Source organism: Nomascus leucogenys, chromosome 6, assembly GCF_006542625.1.
Source record: "Nomascus leucogenys isolate Asia chromosome 6, Asia_NLE_v1, whole genome shotgun sequence".
In the NCBI taxonomy this organism is placed as follows: domain Eukaryota; kingdom Metazoa; phylum Chordata; class Mammalia; order Primates; family Hylobatidae; genus Nomascus; species Nomascus leucogenys.
Genome location: NC_044386.1, coordinates 23,409,410 through 23,433,464, shown reverse-complemented (window position 1 = coordinate 23,433,464; position 24,055 = coordinate 23,409,410). Strand labels below are relative to the sequence as shown.

Here is a 24,055-nt window from a genome sequence, read left to right as displayed (position 1 = left end):
AGCAGCACAGCAAAAAACTTGTTCACCACAATCAAATTGACTTCATTTCTAGGATGCAAGTTTGCTTCAACATACACAAATTAGTAAATGTAATCCGTCACATAAACAGAACCAAAGACAAAAACCACATGATTATCTCAATAGATGCAGAAAAAGACTTTGATATAATTCAACATCCCTTCATGTTAAAAACTCAATAAACCAGGTATTGATGGAACATATCTCAAAATAATAAGAGATACTCAACAAACTCACACCCAATATTATATTGAATAGGCAAAAGCTGGAAGCATTCCCTTCCAACACCAGTGAAAGACAAGGATGTCTTCTCTCTCACCACTCCTATGAAGCGTAGTCTTGGAAGTTCTGACTAGGGCAATCAGGCAAAAAAAAAAAAAAAAAAAAAAAAAGAAAGATATGCAAACAAAGAGAGGAAGTGAAATTGTCTCTCTTTGAAGATGACATAATTCTATATTTAGAATATCCCATTATTTCAGCCCAAAAGCTCCTTAAGCTGATAAGCAACTTCAGCAAACTCTCAGGATCCAAAATCAATGTGCAAACATCACAAGCATTCCTTTACACTAACAATAGACAAACACAGAGCCAACTCATGAATGAACTCCCATTCACAATTGTTACAAAGAGAATAAAATACCTAGGAATACAGCTAACAAAAGATATGAAGGACGTCTTCAAGAAGATCTACAAACAACTGCTCAAGGAAATAAGAGAGGACACAAACAAATGGAAAACCATTCCAGGTTCATGTATAGGAAGAATCAATATCATGAAAATGGCCATACTGCCCAAAGTAATTTATAGGTTTAATGCTATTCCCATCAAACTACCATTGACATTCTACATTGAATTCAAAACTACTTTAAATTTCATATGGAACCAAAGAAGAGCCTGTATAGCTAAGACGATCCTAAGCAAAAAGAACAAAGCTGGAGGCATCACTCCTGATTTCAAACTACACTACAAGGCAACAGTAACCAAAACACCATGGTACTGCTACAAAAACAGATATACAGATAAATGGAACAGAACAGAGACCTCAGAAATGACACCACACATCTACAACCATCTGATCTTTGACAAACCTGACAAAAAGAAGCAATAGGGAAAGATTTCCTATTCAATAAATGGTGCTGAGAAAACCAGCTAGCCATATGCAGAAAACTGAAACTGGATCTCTTCCTTACACATTACACAAAAATTAACTCAAGATGAGTTAAAGACTTAAATGTAAAACCCCAAATCATAAAAACCCTAGAAGAAAACCTAGGCAATAACATTCAGGACATAGGCATGGGCAAAAACTTCATGACGAAAACACCAAAAGCAATTGCATCAAAAGCCACAATTAACAAATGAGATCTAATACAGAGCTTCTGCACAGCAAAAGAAACTATCATCAGAGTGAATGGGCAACCTACAGAATGGAAGAAATTTTTTGCAATCTACCCATCCAACAAAATTCTAATATCCACAATCTACAAGGAACTTAAACAAATTTGCAAGAAACAGACAACTCCACTGAAAATTGTGCAAAGACATTTCTTAAAAGAAGACATTTATGTGGCCAACAAACATTTAAAAAGCTCAGCATCACTGATTATTAGAGAAATGCAAATCAAAATCAAAATTAGATACAATTTCATGCCAGTCAGAATGTCAATTATTAAAAAGTCAAGAAACAATAGATGCTGGCAAGGCTACAGAGAAGTTAAGAACACTTTACACTGCCGGTGGGAATGTAAATTAGCTCAACCATTGTGAAAGACAGTGTGGTGATTCTTCAAAGGTCTAGAACCAGAAATACCATTTGACCCAGCAATTCCATTACTGGGTATATACCCAAAAGAATATAAATCATTCTACTATAAAAACACATGCACATGTATGTTTATTGAAGCTCTATTTACAATAACAAAGACATGAAACCAACCCAAATGTCCATCAATGATAGACTGGAAAAAGAAAATATGGTACATATACACCATGGAATACTATGCAGCCATAAAAATAAATGAGATCATGTCCTTTTCAGGGACATGGATAAAGTTGGAAGCCATCATCCTCTGCAAACTAACACAGGAACGGAAAACCAAACAAGACATGTTCTCACTTATAAGTGGGAGTTGAACAATGAGAACACATGGACACAGGGAGGGGAACAACAGATAGCAGAGCCTGTTGGGGGATGGGGGCCGAGTGGAGGGAATCTAGGGGACGGGTCAATGAGTGCAGCAAGCCACCATGACACATGTATACCTATGTAACACACCTGCACATTCTGCGCCAGTATCTTGGAACTTAAAGCAAAACAAAAAATAGATAAATAAATAAATAAACCTCTGCATGAAGTGTATCTTAAAATATATTGCGTATTTGTGTTATTCCTTTTAAAATGTATTCACTCATTTTTAAAAACTCATTTTAAAAACATGTTTATGCATAGTCTTATTCAGGATGAATTTTGATGAGTATAAAAATCATCTTTAATAATATGTAGCTTATATATATTTAATATTTATTAAAAGTAAACACATCTATTTTTTGAGCCTCTAAATTTGTTGCTGCCCTTCATGTAATATTCCCTCAGTTTCTAGAATTCTCTCTCCTTTTCACAAGCATATGGTAGAGGAATTAAGGATGGAGAAGAGTTTAACAAGTCAAGCCATCCTTTTTTTTTTTTTTTTTTTTTTTTTGTTGAGGCCGAGCCTGGCTCTGTCACCCAGGCTGGAGTGCAGTGGCACAATTTCGGCTCACTGCAAGTTCCGCCTCCCGGGTTCACACCATTCTCCTGCCTCAGCCTCCTGAGTAGCTGGGACTACAGGTGCCCGCCACCACGTCCGGCTAATTTTTTGTATTTTTAGTAGAGACAGGGTTTCACCATGTTACCCAGGATGGTCTCGATCTCCTGAGCTCGTGATCTGCCCGCCTCGGCCTCCCTAAGTGCTGGGATTACAAGCGTGAGCCACCACGCCCAGCCATATGTTGTTTTTAACTGTAGTCACTATGACATACAATGGGTGTCCTGAGTGTATATTTAGACTTGACATAAAATAAACAGATCTATATAAAAATCAAGATTCTAGACTCAGCACAAGAATGAAAATTATTAAATTAAAATGTAAGAATTTTCAAAGCAAATTTATACACAACATAAGAGATTCACAAGATAATAAACTACTAGTAATAATGATAAATAAAAATATAGACAGCTAAAATCACCAACACCAAAAATTAAATGGAATTTTCCTATAGATCTTATAATTTTAAATTTACAGGTTAAGGACAAATTCCTAAAATATCTAGATATAGATAAGCAACACTGCTTTTACTTTTCATTTGGCTTGCCACTAAATATGACATTTGCCTCAAATGCTCATTGATATGTATTTAGTTAGTTAATGACAAATAAAAAATATATTTATATTTCTAGTATATAACATGATGCTTTGATAATTGTATACATTGTGGAATAACTAAATCAAACTAATTAACATACTACCTTGCATACGTAAAATTTTTGTGGTGAGAACACTTAAAATCTACCCTCTTAGCAATATTCAAGTATACAATATGTTGGTATTTGCTATAATCACCATGATGTACAATGGATCTCCTGAGCTTATTCCTTCTATCTAATTGAAATGTTGTATACCTTAATTTTCCTAAATCTCTCTACCCTCCAGCCTCTGGGAACCTCCATTCTACTCTGTACATATTTTTAAACATATAATTTCAACTTTTATTATAGATTAAAGGGTACACGTGTGTTTGTTACATAGACAAATTGTGTGGCACTGAGGCTTGTGGTTTGTCCCACTGATCCCGTCACACAGGCACTAGGCATAGTTCTCAACAGGTGATTCTTCTGCCCAATTCCCCCTTCTCCTGCTTCATCTAGTGGTCCCCAGTCTCTATTTTTCACATCTTTACACTAATATGTATTAGTCATTTTGCTTGCACTTATAAGTAAGAACATGGTATTTGGCTTTCTGTTCTTGCAGTAGCTTGCTTAAGATAATGTCCTCCAGCTTCATCCATGTTGCTGCAAAAAAAATGTGATTTCATTATTTTTAGTGGCTGCATAGTATTCCACGGTGTACATGTACCAAATTTCTTTTTTGTCCAATCCACTGTTCATGGGTACCTAGGTTGACATTATGTATTTGCTATTGTGAATAACACTGCAGTGAACATGAGGATGCATGTGTCTTTTTGATAGAATGAATTATTTTCCTTTGAGTATGTACCCAGCAATGAGATGGCTGAGTTCATTGGTAGTTCTGTTTTAAATTCTTTGAGAAATCTCTAAACTGCTTTCCACAGTTGATGAACTAGTTTGTATTTCCACTAACAGTCTACAAGTATTCTTTTTTCTTTACAGTTTCACCAACCTTTGTTGTTTTTTTACTTTTTAATAATTGCCATTCTGATTTGTGTAAGATGCTATCAAATTGTGGTTTTGATCTGCATTTCTATGCTGATTAGTGATGTTAAGTAATTTTTTCATATGTTTGTTGGCCACTGGTATGTATTCTTTTAAGAAATGTCTGTTCACGTCCTTTGCCCATTTTTAATTACACTTTTTATACCTCATCAACTCTGTTCTTTTTTAACTGAATTTTTAAATTGACAAATCAAAATTGTATTTGTTTATTGTATACAAATATCCACTTTTTTTCTTCCTAATACACTTGCCACTCTCTGGCATGGTCACCATTTATTTTTTTAAGTGAAGTCACCTGCTGTATAACAACATTTTAATTAACAACAGACCGCATATAGGACAGTGGTCCCATAAGATAATAATGGAGCTGAAAAATTCTTATCATCTAGTGACATTGTAGCCATTCTGACATCTCAGTTCAATGCATTACTCACATGTATGTGGAGATGCTGGTATAAACAAACCTACTGCACTGCCAGTCGTATAAAAGTGTAGCACATGTAATTGTGTACAGTAATAATAAATGACTGTTACTTGTTTATATATTTATTATGCTATACTTTCTATCATTATTTTAGAGTAAAACTTTGAAAAGTTATACTTTTCTGCTTATAAAAAAACATTAATTGTAAATCAGCCTCAAGCAGTTCCTTCAGGAGATATTCCAGAAGAAGGCATTGTTGTCATAAAATATGACAGCTTTATGCATGTTATTGCCCTTGAATATTTTCCAGGGGAACAAGATGTGGAGGTGGAAGACAGTAATATTGATAATCCTGACCCTGATTAGGCTGAGGTAAATGTGTATTTTTGTATATTAGTTTTTAACAAAAAAGCTTAAATATTAAAAAATATATAAAAATGTTACAAATACAAAAATAATAAGGATATAAAAAATAAAATATTTTTGTAATGCTGTACAATGTGTGTTTTAGGATGTTATTACAAAAGTCAAAGATTAAAAATAAAAAGTTTATAAAGAAAAAATGTTATAGTAAACTAAGATTAATTTATTATTGAAGAAAGAAAAATTTCTAAATAAATTTAATGTTGACTCCATGTACAGTATTTATAAAGTACACAGTAATGCCTGGGCCTTCATGTTTACTCACCACTCACTCAATGTCTCACCCACAGCAACTTCCAGTCCTGCAAGCTTCATTCCTGGTAAGTATCCTATACAGGTGTATCATATTTTTTATATCATATTTTTACTGTACCTTTTCTAGATTTAGACATTTTTAGATGCACAAATACAATTGTATTATAATTGCCTACAGTATTTAATACTGTAGTCTGCTGTACAAATTTGTAGCTTAGGAGCAATAGGCTATGCTTTACAGCTTAGGTGTATAATAGGCTCTCCTATCTAGTTTTTGTAATTTTACTCTACAGTGACAAAATTGCCCAAGAACACATTTATCAGACTATATTCCCGTCATTAAGCAACACATGGCTATATTATGATTTTTGTTATAGAATTCTCAAATATATTATTGTACCATGATTTCTTCCTAAAACATGAAATGATATTTAATGTCTTCCCTCAATAAAAGACAAAGTACTATACTGAGAAACCATCTTCTTCCACCTTCCCTTCACAGATTTCACGGTATGCCTTTAATTTTAATTCACATCTTGACTTTGATTTGATCACAAAGATTATTAATAAGCTTTTTACTTTTAAAACAAAATCTCTGCTTTGTTATCTACAAAATTTAAAACTTACTCTTTGATTGCTGTTCAGTAAGGTAGTGGAAGCCTTATGTTCCCCATTATTTTCTATCTCCCGCTTGCAAATATGTCAGCCACACTATTATATTTATAATTAAATATATATAATAGTTACATTACTTCATATATTTTTATATATTTTGTTATTATTTTATCCTGAGAATAGAAAATCAATTTGAAAGATTTTAATATTATTTTTAACTTTTAATATTTTAAACATTAATATTAATTTTAATATTATGTTTCCTTCTGCACAATCAGGCAAATTCAATCTATCTATCTATCACAAAATCCTTTTATCAATATCACTCAGAGAATGCCTTAAGCATTGAGATCTAACAGATTATATTTTCTCACACTTCATCAATTGTTCAAAATAGCTTAATGCTGTTTCCCACTTCTCTATCCATGATTTCTTCTCTTTGCCCCTTTTTCTAGTCGTTAAGTAATCATTAAGATGCCTAAGATCATCCAAACTGTAAAAAATTCTAGTGATTCTCCCATATGAATCTGCTATTTATGCTTGCTATGCAGCCATCATTTTATGATTCTTGTTGAACTGTTGTGTGGAACTTAGACACCCTTTTGTCCTGAGGACCACTTATTTGTGTAACTAGAAATAATAAGTATATATGATTTATTTTTCCTAAAATAATATTAATTTTGCATTGACACAATTGCTAATCAAAACGATTAACATGATTATTAACATGATATTAATACAATTAAAATGATTCTTAGTCAATAAGCTTATATTTTGTTATCAAATTTATAATACCAACAAGGACCAAATTCTCTAAAGGATTAAAAAACAATCTCTGGTGATCTGAAATATCCCAGTGATATATGTGGATATTTTGTTTTATTCCTATTTTTTAAAATCATGGGTTTATCCTGTTCTTGCTTTTACGAACTTAGTATATGTACAATCTTATTTTGGCCCTTGTATTTGAACATTCCTTTGAGATCTCCCCATCTTGGTATTTTTACTCTAGTTAAATGCATTTTCTCCAGTTTTCCTTCCAGTCCTTCTTTTCCTTGTCCCTTGTTTTTAATAATATCTTATCTCTGAATGTATTTTAAAATATGTTTTAATAAAAAAATCATGGATGCTACTGAAAATTCAGTAGCTTCATCAACAAAAAAGTGATACCAGGAGGGCACAGTGGCTCACGCCTGTAATCTCAGCACTTTGGAGGCTGGGGAGAGTAGATCACCTGAGGTCAGGAGTTTGAGACCAGCCTGGCCAGCATGGCAAAACCCCATCTCTACTAAAAATACAAAACTTAGTTGGGTATGGTGGCACACACCTGTAGTCCCAGCTACTCAGGAGGCTATGGCAGGAGAATCACCTGAACCCACGAGGCGGAGATTGCAGTGAGCCGAGATTGCGCCAGTGCACTGCAGCCTGGGTGACAGAGCCAGGCTCTGTCTCAAAAAAAAATAAAAAATAAAAATAAATAAATAAAGATACCTTGTATCTTTATTTTTTAATATTAAAACAGGAAGTTTTAATATTAAAAAGATAGAAATTCCCTGTGAGTTAATTGATGAGTTATTCAGTTCTAGTAAGTATTTTCACTTTGATTGTAAGGGCTGAGGAAGCTGACTATAAATTTTATTTAAAAGAATTGTTTAAAAGAGTAGTTAGGAAATTCAGAAAAGCCATGTGGGGAATCAAACCATACCAAGCTTTAAAATATAATATAAAGTCTGTGTAGTTAAAGCAGTTTAGTATCAACATCAGAACTGACAGGCATACCAATGAAATAAGATCGATAGAAAACCCAGAATTAGACAAATTATATTTGGGAATTCAGTGTACACTAACAAGGCATCTCAAATCAGTGAGGAAAAGATAACTGATGTTTTGATAACTAGGTAGTTCTAGAAGGAAAAACTGGATCCCTGTCTCATCTCTACATTAGCATATATTGTAAGCAGATTAATATATAAATGTATAAAATTTCAGTTATGAAGTTTCTATAAAAATTAGTAAATAATGAGTGAATTCTTAGAAATGCACAAGTAGTAAAATTTAGTAAGTATTCAAAATTCAGCACAGTAATGGAAAATATAAATTTGATTATACTAAACATTTCATCTCAAAAACACCATAGATAAGAATGACAAATGACAAACTGAAAAATAAAATTGCAACTTCTTTAAAACAAAATGACTGTTAAATTTATAAAGGGTTTCCAAAATTAATCAGGAAAAAATCAACAATGTATCGTAATAAAAGAGCAAATAATATGAATATTAAATGCCAGAAAAAGAAATGTCAGTGGCTCTTACACATATGACAATATGTAATAATAAGAGAAAAGCAAATACAACTTCATTTAAATATCATTCATTATCTCTCAAGCTTTTACAAATCTAAAGGTCGAAGTTGTAGATCATAAGGACATTTATATATCACTATGGAAATGCAAACTGGCATATCACTGTTTAGGGGAGATTTGGCAATGTTTATCAAAATTGTACATTCCTTTATCCTTTGAACCAGCAAACCTATTTCATAATCCTGGGAATCTATTCAAAGTTAAATTGACAAAAAATAGAAAATGATTTATGAACATTCATTTCAGCATTATTTAAAATAGCAAAAGACCAGAAACAACCTAAATGCTGTTTAGGTTGACTGGTTGGATAAATTATGTTGCTTAGGAAACTGAGTAAACAATGAAAAATCAAGAAGTATGCTGTACTGCTGGAAAATGGAATAAACTCCATAATTTACTAAGTTGTTAACTCCAAAATACAATGTTCAATGATGAATGCAATATAGATAAAAGTATGTATAGTGTACTATTGCGAAAAGAAAATAAATCTTGGGGCCCCCAAATCACTAAGCTAAAGGGAAAAGTCAAGCTGGAAACTGCTTAAGGCAAACCTGCCTCCCATTCTATTCAAAGTCACCCCTCTGCTCACTGAGATGAATGCATATCTGTTTGCCTCATCTGTAGAGGCTAATCAGAAATTCAAAAGAATGTAACCATTTGTCTCTTATCTACCTAAGACATGGAAGCCCCCTCTCAGCTTCCAGTTTTCCCGCCTTTGCCTCAAGTTGTTCCACCTTTCCAGACTGAACCAATGTACATCTTACACATATTAATTGATGTCTCATGTCTCCCTAAAATGTGTAAAACCAAGCTGTGCTCTGGTCACCTTGGGCACAGGTCATCAGGACCTTCTGAGGTTGTGTCATGGGCGCACGTCTGGAACATTGGCGAAATAAACTTTCTAAATAAACTAAGACCTGTCTCAGATTTTGGGTGTTCACATTTGGGTAACCCCAGAGGCATTCTGAGTGGAGATGCCCCTGACCTTTGACAAATCTCCTATCAGTGCTTGGTACCAGTGTAACGCCTAAGGTTCTTGCCTAGCCATGCCAAAGAATTGATGTGACGGCTGTCCGCGGCAAGTGATAGAGACATGGAATGATAGAGAGAAAAAGCTGCAGGCTTTATTGGGCAGAGTGAAAGTACAAAGCTTCCACAGCGTAGAAGCGGTCCCAAATGGGTAGCCAGTGTTGGTTTTGGGTGAACGCCTTTTAAACTCTTCAAGGCGGGAAATATGTGCAGCAGGAAGATGTTACCAGAGTGAGAAACAAAGGCAGTAAATTATTTGTGACATGTCTAAGATTTTGAGGAAAACCAGAATTGCAACTTAAGTTTTATCTACTTTATGACCTTGCAGCAGCATGGCAAAGGAGACAGGATCTTACAGGACTTTACAAAGTATGTTTACAAGGAATTGGAATAGGGAGTATAGATAAGGTCTGCTGGTCACAGAAAAATGGGAAGTTAACATTTCTTTTCCTTTAGTTTTGGGGGACGGGGAAGGGAGAGAGAACACAGGGAAACTTACAGCAAACTTTCAGCTGTTTATAGCTTTCTTGAGGAATAAAACACATGCACAAGTCCTGGTGTTAGGAATATTTTAAGCATATATCTTCAATATTATTCATCCAGGACTGAAGTAAGTCCTGATGCAGGAAATGAGTAAGTTTCACAGCTTTCTGAGCCCCTACTAGACCCAGGAAGCCCAGCTGACACCTCCTCTCACTGTTATGGCTCAAACCAGTGGGAGAATTTGCAGAGGTCTGTAAGCATCCCCTAAAGAGAATCTCTGATCTCCAAAAATTTGGTCAAGATCTAAAGTTTATTTTGCTGTGCACCTCTCTTCTTTTTTGGAGTTTTACTTTCTCCCAACAAGGAAGGCGAGACTTCCTGTATCCATCACAATGGAAGGCAGGTAACTTCTTTATGGAGTTTGAGCTCCCTTTCAGCAGGGAAGATGAGTTTGAGATCTCTTTTTTTTTTTTTTTCCTGCTTCTAGGATGGTAGAAAGCAGTCTTCAGCCTGAGACCCATCCCTAGGTAAGTACCTGAATTGGGGTTTTGTCTTGGCTAAAGTTTAACAACCAGCTGGTCTTAATTTCTACTTACCATTAGAGCACCCAGTGATCATATTGTGGGGTTTTTATTGTTGTTGTTTGTTCTGGATTTTCACCCATCAGATTTGACCAATTTTACCTGACTTGGTCAAATTAGAGTGAGAATTCCAAGTTCTGGGTAACAAAGCCTCTCTAATTTGGACAAAATTCCTTGCAACTGCAAAGGAGGAAAAACATGCACTTAGTTTCTGAGTTTTCGTCTTGTTTTTTTAAAAAACAAAAGTTCTTTCATTTACTTTTCTTCCACCTTATACCTCCTACCCCCTTTGCCATCTGTAGTACCAAAAGATCTAGAGAAGTCATCTAATGACTTGCACCGCTTTAAAGAATTCACCTGTTTTGGGGCATTCTGTTTTCTTTTGGAGTTTCAAGAGTCATGGGCAGATTCTTCTTAGGTCTAAAGCTCTGTTTTCCTGTATTGCATGACCTGGCCTCTTTGGCTTTGGGGATCACAGAGATTCTACTGTGAGAGGATTTGACCTTGGCATGTGTAATGGCAGATGAGAGCTACAAAGTAGGGGTGGCTGAGCAGGAGTTTAAATAAAGTGGTCTTGGCTGTTGTCTTTTTCTCTCTCTCAGGAAGTTGTTGTTTAAGGATTCTAATTCTAGTCTGGGGATACATTCTAAGGAATCTTATCTAACGCTTTTTCTCCCAAATTACTCTCAATTCAGCTTGTCTATGTGCATTGGTGTGAGGAACTGAACTGCTGTTTTCAAAGCTAAATGAGAGATTGAGTTTTCTCAGCTCCAAAGAGAAAGGGCATTTGTTCCTCCCACCAAAAGGCACCCCTGGGTGACTGGGGGCCTCGTGGGAGTGTCTCGGGGGGTTGAACCAGCACAACGTGCAGCAGCCCCACAGGGAAATCCCTAACAAAACTTAATTCAAAACAACAATAACAAAAACCCCCCATTCGTCCAGGAAATGCATATAAGGGCTGATCACCCGCCATTTTGAGTCTTCTCTCAGGTCATAGACCCCTGGAGAGAAAAACTGAGACACATAACGGTGGAAATAACTCAGTGTTGACACACTATGGAGTCCTGCCCACAAGCAGCACACATTGATCCACCACACAAAACCCTAGGCCACAGCTCAGTGCCTCCTTTTAAGAAAAAGAGTGGAAAACAATCTAAGAATGAGGAGAAAACAAGGAGACTGAACCCCTTTCAAGCACTCCATAGGTTTTATGGCACTTCCACCTGCCAGAGTTTATGTAAAATGGAAGTAATATGGTCTTTGAGTACATTTACATTAAAGAGCCCTAAGGTCGACCTGCAAACTACAGACTTCCTAAGTTCTCTTTTTCTCTATTTTTCTTTTCTGCCTGCTTTGAATCTGCTGTTTTCTATTAAGATAAAAACCACTATTTGGATCCAAAACATTCTTCTTGCAAGACAGTGAATTTGTATTTATCTCATAGCTAAAGTTATGGAGTAAAAGATTTAGGCTGTGTGTGTGTGTGTGTGTGTGTATGTGTTCATAATTTCTATAATTTTATGTTCAATTGGCAATTAAACCTATTCTAATTTCCCTCTAGCATATCAGAATTTTTCTCACTGTATCTTATGATCTAAATTTTGTTCTTGGATTTTCACCTGAGTTATTTCCTTTAATATGCAAATTTAAGGCTATTTAGCTAACAACTACCTAAGATAGTAAAACAGGTTATCAAGACTTTGAAAGTTTAAGAAAAAAAGTTTATCATGAATCTATAAGATGTATTTCTACCAGCATGCCTAATACATTTATGTATTTATGTGTTATGTACACAACATTTCACTACTGAAAAAAAAGAACTCTAATTAATTGGCTTAAGAAAATAAAAGCACTTGAATCAAATACTTTATCAGGAAAAGGGAAAAGACTAGACAAGCGCTTTTTCAAGTTAACGTAACTTAAGTAAAATATTTAATAAATAAGCTAGATTTAAAATTATTGGTTAAGCAATGTTAGAAATGGCTTAAAAATTGCCAGCAGACGTTGTTTACATTTAATCAAGCAATTTAATATTTATTCTTGCCAAATAATATAATGTGTCAAAATTTGGCATAGAGTTTACAAAAGTATAATCCCAGCCCAAAGCAGAATGATCTTTGCCTGTGTAATCTTTAATAAATAAGACATTGATTTATTAACAGTAACATTGGTTTTATAACAATAGCTACATCTTGAATTTAGTAAGATTACTGTAACTTCTAATCTTGTGGCTTTAGGCAATCTAGTCCACAGGCAGTAAGGTTTGTTTTGGGAAGGAATTGTTATTGTCTTTGTTTCAAAGCTAAACTATAAATGAATTTCCTCCCAAAGTTAGGTCAGCCTAGGCCCAGGAATGAACAAGAACAGCCTTGAGGTTAGAAGCAAGATGGAGTCAGTTAGGTCAGATCTTTTTCACTGTCTCAGTTAAAATTTTGCAATGGCAGTTCTATAACTTTAAATAATGACTATCACAGTTTTCACAAATTATGTAGGTAAATGATTAAAATAAAATAATTAGGTAAATGTAATAGGATAAATACATGTAGAAAAACTAGTCATAATTTAGAATCTAAAGTTGTATTAAGTTTAATAATAGGTATTTCATTATATGGATATTTTCCAATAAAATATATTATATATTATAAATACCCTATATGTTATAAAAATATATTATATATTATAAATATCCAAATTATTTTATATATTATAAAAATATATTTATAAATATATATTTAGAAAACATTATTTCTAAAACACATGTGTCCTTTTTAAAAAGGTGAACCATTTTTTCTATTTCAAAGCTTATTTAAAGCTAGGTAAAAACTAGGTAAAAGAAACCAGAAAATAAGAGAGATATAAAGAAAATTATAAAAATAGTGACTTTTTGGTAAGAAAGCTTAAAGAGAAATAATTTTATATGAGAAACAATATTATATGGTAGATTTATTCCTAGAATAAAATGGTTGTTTAAGCAAGAGGTTATGTTCAGGACAAATAAAAATTTCAAGCATGTCATGAAGGGTCTGTATAAGTCGTAAGTCACAATAAGAGGATTTATTAAAAAAAAAAAAAGAAACCAACAGTGAAATTCTCTTAAGGAAATGATTTACTCTTAGTAAATTATAGGAGATTTTAATTTTTTTTACCCAAGTTTAACTTTTATTGCATCTTGCCACTTTCAGGTTTTTCTCCCCTTTTAAAGGACACAAAATGATAACGCTCTCCTTCAACTCATTTAAAGCTCATATAAGTTTTTTTTCCTCCATTTCTGTTTGTTGTGGTCTGATGCTAACAATGCTTTCTTAAATGCCCAAAGGAAATGCTTTCTTCAACATAAAATTCTGTTCAGTGCAGATGAGTTTTTCTTCCACCTTTCAGTAACTGGCCTAAAAGATATTTCACTTTATCAAAAACAATTCCTAAGTCATTATTATGTTTTGGTTTGCTTAGGAAAAAAAAGCTTAGATAAAATTTTTATTTTAATTAAGATTATTAAATCTGTGTATCTTTCTACATGTGCTTTTAAAGTTCTTGTGACATTGAGTTACAGGGATTTGACTCCTGGGTCTACAAAGGACTCCAAGTCCTGCTAAATTGTAAATACTGAGAGCAGTTAAAGCCTCATCTTCAGACCCAGTAGAAGATGCCAATCAAAATAAACTGCATTCTTGAGACACAGGGCCAAAAATAAAGCAATTCAACAACTCAAGACCCAGGGACTCTCACAAAAAAAGTGGGCATGTGAGATTGTCAGGGTTGATTTTGAGATTAAAATAACTTCAGTTTCTGTATAAATTAGTCATTAATGTCAAAGGACACTGATGCAAAATGAGCATATGGGCTCCTATGTCAAATTAACAAGGTTTTCTTCAAACTGTAACTGATGATTAGCCCTTTGTCAGATGGATAGATTGCAAAAATTTTCTTCCATTCTGTAAGTTGCCTGTTCACTCTGATGATAGTCTTTTGCTGTGCAGAAGCTCTTTAGTTTAATTAGATCCCATTTGTCAATTTTTGCTTTTGTTGCCATTGCTTCTGGTGTTTTAGTCATGAAGTCTTTGCCCATGCCTATGTACTGAATGGTATTGCCTAGGTTTTCTTCTAGGGATTTTATGGTTTTAGGTATTACATTTAAGTCTTTAATCCATCTTGAGTTAATTTTTGTATAAGGTGTGAAGAAGGGATCCAGTTTCAGTTTTCTGCATATGGCTAGCCAATATTCCCAGCACCATTTATTCTGCTATAATGACACATGCACACGTATATTTATTGTGCCACTGTTCACAATAGTAAAGACTTGGAACCAACCCAAATGCCCATCAATGATAGACTGGATAAAGAAATGTGGCACATATACACCATGGAATACTATGCAGCCATAAATAGGATGAGTTAATGTGCTTTGCAAGGAAACCATCATTCTCAGCAAACTAACACAAGAACAGAAAACCAAACACTGCATATTCTCCCTCATAAGTGTGAGTTGAACAATGAGAACACATGGACACAGAGAGGGGAACATCACACACCAGGGCCTGTCAGGGGGTGTGGTTCTGGGGGAAGGATAGCATTAGGAGAAATACCTAATGTAGATGATGGGTTGATGGGTACAGGAAACCACCATGGCACATGTATACCTATGTAACAGACCTGCATGTTCTCCACATGTACCCCAGAACTTAAAGTATAATTAAAAAAAAACTAACTGACTTTTTAATAAAGATTATAAAGCTTCTAAAAGGTTTATGGAGGTTATACCCTATGGTCAAGATTAAAATTTTATAGATTGTTTATAAAATTTCAAAAACCAAATTTAATTGGCTTCATGCTGTTTTTATTAGGTCTCATTATTTAGAAAATTAAGTCTACTGTCTCAAAGAAATAAAGTTTTTGCCTTTTTGAAAAAATCCTTGAGTTATTTATTTGGTCAAATGAATAACTTATTTTACAATGACCTGTGATGTCAAGTGTTTTAAATCTTTGATATTTGACAGACTTTCCAAAATTAAATAAAAAATTGTGTCTTTTACTAATGTAATTAATCCTTTAAGATATTAGGTGCCGTAAAGTCCAAAAATGACATAATTTGGCTTATTTGATACAAAATAAGCCAAATTATACAAGAAACATTGTCAAATGTGAAATGGTGTGTGGTTGTCTTTGGGCTGTATCTGTATAAATATGTTATTGGTATATGTTTGAAAATTATGCAAAACTTCTGTAATTCTGATAGTACTTAGTGCATATTGTACATTATCAGTAATAATTATAATTGTTATATTAAATTATTGTGTGCCACAGAGATAACAATTTCCTTGTCAATTGTGTCCTTGACTATAGCTGCCCTAAAAGTTTTTCTCATGCATGGACAATTGTTGTCTTCTTTTGGTTCTCTTTAGAAGTTGGTTTTATAATCAGCTATAAAACTCTAACAGGTCCTCTTGAATACAAGTTTCTGATAACTTTTGAGTTTGTTACATCAGAATAGAAGAAAAACTTTTAGGACTCATGGAGAACTGAAATATTCATGAATATCAAACAGAACAGTAATTAACCACAGAGACTGAACTAATACAAGATTGAAGTAATCTTTTTGACTTTTTGCTTAAAAAGTTGCTGATCCTTTAATTTTTTTTTTCAGAGTCAAGGAAACTTTTCTTTTCAACTATTAACAGCTTTTAATGATTTGGTATACTCTATAAACAAAATTTAGAACGTATTTGTTTCTCTCTACCTGATTTCTCCAGGATTTGGAAACCATTACGTGCGATTCTAGCTTTGGTATTAAATAATATAGCTTATTTGTTCAATAAAATTTTCCATGAAAGCTTCTATATGTTAGTTACTCTTCTTGGATTAGAAAAGATTTTCAGTATACAACACAGGTATCTTAGTTTATATTTCTTTAAAAGCAGAATCCGAGACAAGAACTTAGATGCAGATAGTTTAGTAAATACTCTGAAGAAGGAGGAGTGACAGAGAAGAGCATTAGATAAGTAAGAATGAAAAACTGATATAAGGCTGTGTAATCCAGGTCACTGGTTGTAGGCAATGAGAGCATAATTCTGCCAGGAATCCAAAGGCAGAGGCTGGAGTTTTTATCCACTGACTTCCATCTTTCATTATTTGAGGGTTACCTTTGGGGTCATTACCTTTACTATATCTATCGACTGTATTTATGCAGAGTATTCCCAGCTTTGGGAAAGGTCCTGAGTACAAAAAGCAGGGAAACATTTGTTTTGGTCTTAGATAATAAACAGGAGTTTGAGTTCCCCAGTAGCTGTCCACTTCCATTGTGGCTGAAATTGAAAAGGGCCAATGCGATGTGATATTGAATATCAAGTGTGAGGGCTCTTGGAGTTTGATTATGCTATTACAAAGTAAATTCTTCTCTGTCGCATATTTTGAAACTGGTGGCTGGATCTAAGCTCTGAAAACATCAAAATGTTAAAGAAATAAACCACAGTATCTGCTGTTATAAGTGGTCCAAAGGCAGAAATTGATTTCCTGCTCATCTCCTTTACTGTGTTTCCATCTCTTCCACGAACTTGGCCACTATAGTAGCTATTCTGGATTTTCCCTTTTGTGAAATAAACCAGGCATGTTTGCCTAGTCTTAGTCAATTTTTGATGCAATAATTGCTTATTTAGTCTCACTGCCAGGGACACATCAGTTGATCCCCTGAGATCTAGAGATAATGACCTGCCTTGATTCTATAGAATTATAATTAGAGAAAATTGTTCGTTTTAGTATTTCAAACTAATGATGCATAATTTTGTCTTCCAATGTAGTAATTCATTCATTTGATTCAGGTCTACTGGCATGAGAAAACTAATACAAAAATTGGTCATTCCTACTTTTACTTTTTTGGTTTCTCAAACTAACTACTCCTTGTATACAATATATTTTGCATCCTAGAGACTGGCACCCACTGCAGTGTACCTCCCCTGAGCTGACATCCCTGCTGAAACTTTAGTATACCATTTCATTATCTTATTTGGCTGGGTGTTGCTGATAAATATGATATATGGTTGGAACTGAAGGCCCCCATCATTATATGCTTATTATTATACCTCTTCTACCATAAAGTGCATTACTTGGCCTCAAGTGATATTATGCAGGACATTACATAATTAAATTATGCTTTCAGTAATTAGGCTTTCAGTAGGCCCCCAAATCATAGTATTAGCCAAGGTATTGTGAACAAAAAATATAAATACATTTTAAAATAAGAGTTTGTTCAGCAAAGATGAATTACAACCCACTTCTAGAATTGAAAATGTAGACTGACTTAGAACCAGTAACTGAGTTATTCTAAGTGGTTGCTTGCTCTTATGTAATGAATGGAACATTATCAAAGACTTAATCCCAGTCTCTACTGCTTACAGGTTGGGCACATAGCTTCAGTTGTCCAGAGGCCAATGTTATGCATGATCTCAGGCAAGCATTGAAGCAAAAGAAAACCAAAGATGTACATAATTTATTTCTACTTTTCTAGGTCCATCCACATGTCCGTCCTTTGTACATCTGATCTTTCTGTCTTACTCCATCCAGGTCTACGTGCAATCAGGTCAGCCATTCATCCACACCCAAGCATTTAAACACATTGTAATTCCAATAAATTTCCTGCCACATAAATGGAAATCCAAATGTGATGCTCATAGCTTGGCCCACGAGGAGGATTGCCCTTTTGCCAAAGTCCTTTAAGGCTAATTCTCATTATGATTGTGTGTGCTAATGGTCCATGTATCATCTAGCACTATTGTATTCAATCAATCCATCCACAAACCAGGTACAAAACTTTTCCTTCTTCATTAATTGATCAAAATGAATTCTCCATGAGGTCATGGTGTGATCAGAGGAAGGGATTACAAAAAAACAATGGCTGGTGACATGAGGGTCTAGATCATGAGTGCCTCTGGATATACTTTGAGAAGATCCAAAATGCATTATTTTATTATGGGATAGACTGATTCTTGGTGCATGATGGGAGTCATTGTCTCATAATCTCTTGATATTCTAAGATCCAGCACTCAGTCTCTTCTAAGGTCTTGTAGCACATCAGAAGCAGCATTTCAAATAGCAAGGAGTTATCTGCTGCAGAGAACATGGCCTCGATACAGAACCCCAGTGGTTTCTGCTGCAACTCTTCCGCAGGGGGTTTCTCACAGAGTCTTGGCTACCATGTGTACCTCCAGCACCATACTATATCCTAAGGGGAAGGGCCATTTTCACTGTAACCTAGACCTGCTGCAAAGCCCTCTTCTTCCAAATGACCCACTTAAAAAATATTTTCTTCTAAGTAATCTAATATAAAAATTTAAGCAACATTCCCAAAAGCTACAGATGCTGTTTCCAATAGCTAAATATATTTACAAAATCTTGTATCTATTTCCTAGTAGTTGGTTATGCAAAGTATATAATATAAACTTTACCTTAGAATGGATGCCCCAGAATGCCAGAGACTGTTGGACCTTAAAGTTTTGCTCTTATCTATGTTAGTGTTGTAGCTTGCTAAGACATTCAGGGCACTTGCCACTTTCTATTCACTAGGTTCAATTAGCACAATGCCATCAATTTATTGGATTATCATAGCATTTCCCAGAATGGAAAGTTGATCAAGTCCTCTGTGGACTATAATCTGTTGGAGTGCAGAGGAATTGACATATACCTAAGACCTAGGAGAAGATGTATGTTCACACACTTTTCCTGTTCTCCTGCTAATACCATCTTTCCACATATACATAAAATGTTTTTAAAAATCTACTAAGATCAAAAAGGACAAAAGAACATATTTTCCAGACTATTGCCACATATAAAGTACTAAAATTGATCTGTTCCAATAAAAATCCCAAATCTAGTATAATAACAGTAAATTAGACTCACCCTTGGTTAAGTTTGCAGCAGTTCTCTATCATCTACCAGCTCTTTATTTTTTTCCAGTGGCCCTTACAGTTAAATTAAACAGAGGAATAAAGAGAATAACTACCACCACCAATTCTTTAATTGTTTGAACGTAGTATGAATCTCTGTAATTTAATTCTGATATTAAGTATTGTTTCTGATTTCTTGCCCTGGCTAGGAAAGGGTTGGGGAAGCTTCAAGGATTTATATTTGATCATACATAATATGCAATACATAATGAATCCTATGATTACATATTACTACAGAAATCAGGTAACCAATGTGCAGGTTCTTCGAGCAACTAAGTCTATCCATCTCAACTATGCACTCAGCATCTGGGGAGATAACTATGGACTGGAATCTGATTTCAATCATGTGTCTGTTAAGTACCTGTTCTTCATGAGCACTCAATCTAACCGAAGAGGGAATTTTGGTATGCTTGTATCAATGTAATCTCAGACTTCAAGTCCAACAGCTCTTCAAAGTTCTGGATAGTGTTCTTTTCTTTGTATACATTCGCTATGGTACATGGCTGTAGGTTCTTAATATTTGTTATTGATACTTATACTGTCATTGTAGAGTCCTTCCTCAAGTTTGTTATGACTCCACTTCGACAGATGGGCTCCGGTTCTGAGAACTAGCTCAGACTGGGTAGGTGGGTGAGAAATTGTGGTTTTTCATCACAGAAGCTAATGCCAGTTTTCTGCTTGCTAGTTCAGGATTTATTCTAATTGCAAAACCAGAAACACCCTGATTGGCTATCCATTTCACCCCTAGGAAAATCACAGTCTGTTATATATCATAAGAGACTCTTACGTAAAAGACATCCTGCTTGTCCCTCTGGCATTGCTGCTAAATTCAGTTACCACACCCACATTAATTCTAATGAATAGATATCACCACCTAATCTGAGATATTTGAGAATAATATTGTCTCATTATCTTTTGGCAGACTAATTTCATGGCATCTTTTCCTACTAACAACTCTGGCCAAATCATGACAACAGTCACTGAGACTTTGGATGTCCTAATCAATAGTGCATGCTGATAGCCTTTGTGAAATGAGGGCAGCATCTCCAACTCATCTACTAAAAGCCATCTCAGCAGCAACATTTAAAAAATTCCTCTCCTGGTGTTCTTGTCTGCACCTTAAGTTTAGATTCACAGGAAAATGATTAACTGAGCCATAACTCCCACTTCTGGTCAAAAATTCTCAAAATTCGCTCCCACACACTTTCCCTGTTCTCCTGCTAGTATGTGTTTGCCAGGACTACAAATCTTCAGGGAGTAATCTGACTCTAGTGATTGGTCTGGAAGTCTTAAGAGAGATAGGAACAGGGTTAGAGGAGGACAAGAATCATCTTCAGGAACTTCTGCCCAGATTAGAATTTCTAATGTCTCCAGACAATGAGTGGCTACTGTTCTCCTATAAGAAGAGGATTTTGTTTGTTTGTTTTTGTTGATCTGGATGTTTTAGGAGAACTTTAGAATTAGGGGGTTTTTGTGACCCCTTCAGAACATCCCCATTAGATGTCTGAGGGAACTACTCCTGCCTAGGAGGCCCCTGATTTTAACATAGGAGTCACATTGAGCTTGGCATACACTTCCTTTGGCAACTCTGAAGACCTTAAAATTAACTTGCGTGTCTGGTTTCTAATCATCTGCCTTCTGATTGTAAAAGATGAGGGACTCTGTAAACTGTCATGGAGGGATTCTGGATTTCACTGCCAACTTTGAGATAGTAGTTGGCTGACGTGAATCAGCCACTTGCTTTTTTCAAGGCTTTTAAGATAAGTTGACAAAAATTATCTAATTCTACAATATTTATAATTCCTGTTGCTCTAAAATTGTTAAACTGTTAGAGCTTCTGGACAACCCAAAACTTTTCTTTTGTATGTGATTCAATGGACTAAAATTTAAAGTCTTTGTCATGTTGAACTGATAGCATAGTAGAAGAGGCGTCACTACTCACTTATTAACAATAATAGGAACCTGTTGTCATCTAGCCAGTAAGGTCCAGTTCCAGAATTCCATAATGATGGTCCCTTTCCTAAAACTAGTTTATTGCCACTTATTTTAGTTTGGGTTCCCTGAAAGTAATTTATGAAACAATGACTTGGGTGCATATCTCAGTCCCACATCACCTATTTGTTTGAATTTGGAAGGTGATCCCATATAGGAATGAGGAAATAGAAAGGCTGAGAAAAGGCTTAATACAAAGCTAATATTAGGTTGTATCTTGGGGATTTTTTTTTTTTTTTTTTTTTGGCTTTGGGAAGAATAGCTCAATTCTTGTAAAACTATTTGGAAGCATAAAGAATGACCTTAAAAATTGCCCATTCTAAGGACAAGTCCTGGACCTACATCCACTGGCTCCTATCCTCTGTTAGTTGAGGATTGCCCTGGAAAACTTAACTTTCTTGTGCTTTGGTGTTGATCAAGTAGGTTTCCTAGACTTTGGAAAAGACCGTGAGATTAAAAAAAAAAAAAAAAAGCAAGAAATTGAAGGTAAGAAGTAGAAGTAAAGTAGTATCAAAATGATTGAGCTCACAGGAAGTTGTGCAATGTAGCTGGGGCTGATCCCAGGGCAGTGTTACAGATGTGAGGAGATACGAAAAGTAACATTTTTGCATGGCAGTTGCAATCCAGAGAGCAATTAATTATAAGTCCATCTCTCATTTACTAAAAGTATGTAATTTTTGTTTGAGTATTTTAGTCTTAATTTGAATTTGATCAACATACTTTATCAAAAATATATGTATAACTAATAAGACGACTATACATTTTTCTTTTAAATGAATGCTATGGTGCATTATATCACCACAATTACTAATGACAAAATGTCATAATCAAAATTAAGACAACTTGAGACTTATGTACTAGTTTTGAGTCTGTAATAGTGTCATTGTGAAAATATTTTTAAATGATTTCTTCATTAATATAATTTTGTAACACTTATCGGCACACTTTCTTGGTTTTTGTTTTATTTGTTGTTGTTTGTTTGTTTTTGTCACATTTTTAATAACAGAACTATGGCTTTGGAAAAGGTAATGCAAAAATATCTTATTGCCTGAAATGGTAGGTGGTAAAAGTGAATATAATAAAACTCCCCAGGATATTTTCAGTGTCTTTAATCAATATACGTAGCTTTCTTATTGCCTTTCAGTATATTTTGATACTGTATATTTTTATGTGAAGACATTTATTTCATTTGTTTTATGAACATTATTTTTAAACTGTGTAAACCGCTCATTTATTTTACTTTTTTCTAGGTGTTTCTGATTTTTCTTTGCTTTTGCTTATAATTAATTTAATTTCATTTATAGTTAATTCTATTTGTGTTTTTATTTCATTTCATTTTGTATTACTGCATTTTTTTGTGGAGGAGACAAAAATTTAGGTTTTCAGATGGTTAGATTTTGGCATTTATTTAGCAGTTTACTTATTGAGCATTTACTTAGTAATGGACTTTTAACATTTCATTCATTTCTAATTTTATTTTTATTCATCCATAGATTATTCTTTATGATGTAATTGTTTATAATTTTTAACTATTTTGGAAAAAATTTCATATATGTATTCCCATTTTGGTGTATTTAGAAATTTAAGATATTATGGCTATATATTTTTTTACGAGTGAAGATTTAGCCTTAATACATGGCTATGTAGCTAGTGATTTTAAATTGTAATGTTTTTAAATCTTAAATTTTATCTTTTAATTCTTTTTTAACAAAAACATTAAAATTATTTTGTGCATATGTCTGTGTGTGATGCAATTTTTTAAGTTTCAAAAATAGTTATTTTTTTTGTTTACTTTTAATTTTCATATTTAGTCTCTTTGGTTCAAGGCCAAATTTCAATATTTCTAATATTCATGTGCTTTATTTATTATTTATTTTATTTATGTAAACATTTTTACAGTTATTTTTATTTATTTATAAGTGTATATGTTTTTTAATTGTATTCACTGATTGAAGTAAGATATGCATATAATATAAAATTTTCCATCTTTACCACTTCATGTGTATACTTCAGTGGTAATAAATTCATTTATATTCTTTTTTCCCTCAATTTCCTCTTCCCCTTAGCCTTCTTAGACTCATAACCATCATTCTACTCTCCTGCTTCATGAGGTCCACTTTTTTAGATCTGACATATGAGTGACAGTATGCAATATTTGTCTTTCTATGCTTAGCTTACTTCTCTTAACATAGTGTAGTGGCCTTCAATTTCATCCATTTTGTTGCAAATAGTAGAATTTTATTTTTTTATGGCTAAATAATATTCCATTGTCTTTATGTACTACATTTTCTTTATCCATTCATCCATTGATGGACACTTTGGTTGATTCCCTATCTTGGCTATTGTGATTAGTGCTATAATAAACATGGGAGTGCAGCTATCTCTTTGATATATTGATTTCTTTTCTTTTGACTCTATACTCACTAGTGGAATTGTTGGATTATATAGTAGTTCTATTTTCAGTTTTTTGAAGAACATCTATACTGT

The 24,055-nt window shown here is 34.1% G+C and overlaps 1 long non-coding RNA gene across 1 annotated transcript in view; it reads left to right on the top strand.

Annotated features, from left to right (window-relative positions):
* The first annotated feature begins 5,603 nt into the window (after positions 1 to 5,603).
* The window catches only part of LOC115835376, a 42,699-nt gene continuing 24,247 nt past the window's right edge, over positions 5,604 to 24,055 (top strand). Inside the window, exons 1-2 of the long non-coding RNA XR_004030342.1 lie at positions 5,604 to 5,635; positions 10,550 to 10,589. This is a non-coding gene — a long non-coding RNA (uncharacterized LOC115835376). The remainder of the gene's footprint in view (positions 5,636 to 10,549; positions 10,590 to 24,055) is intronic.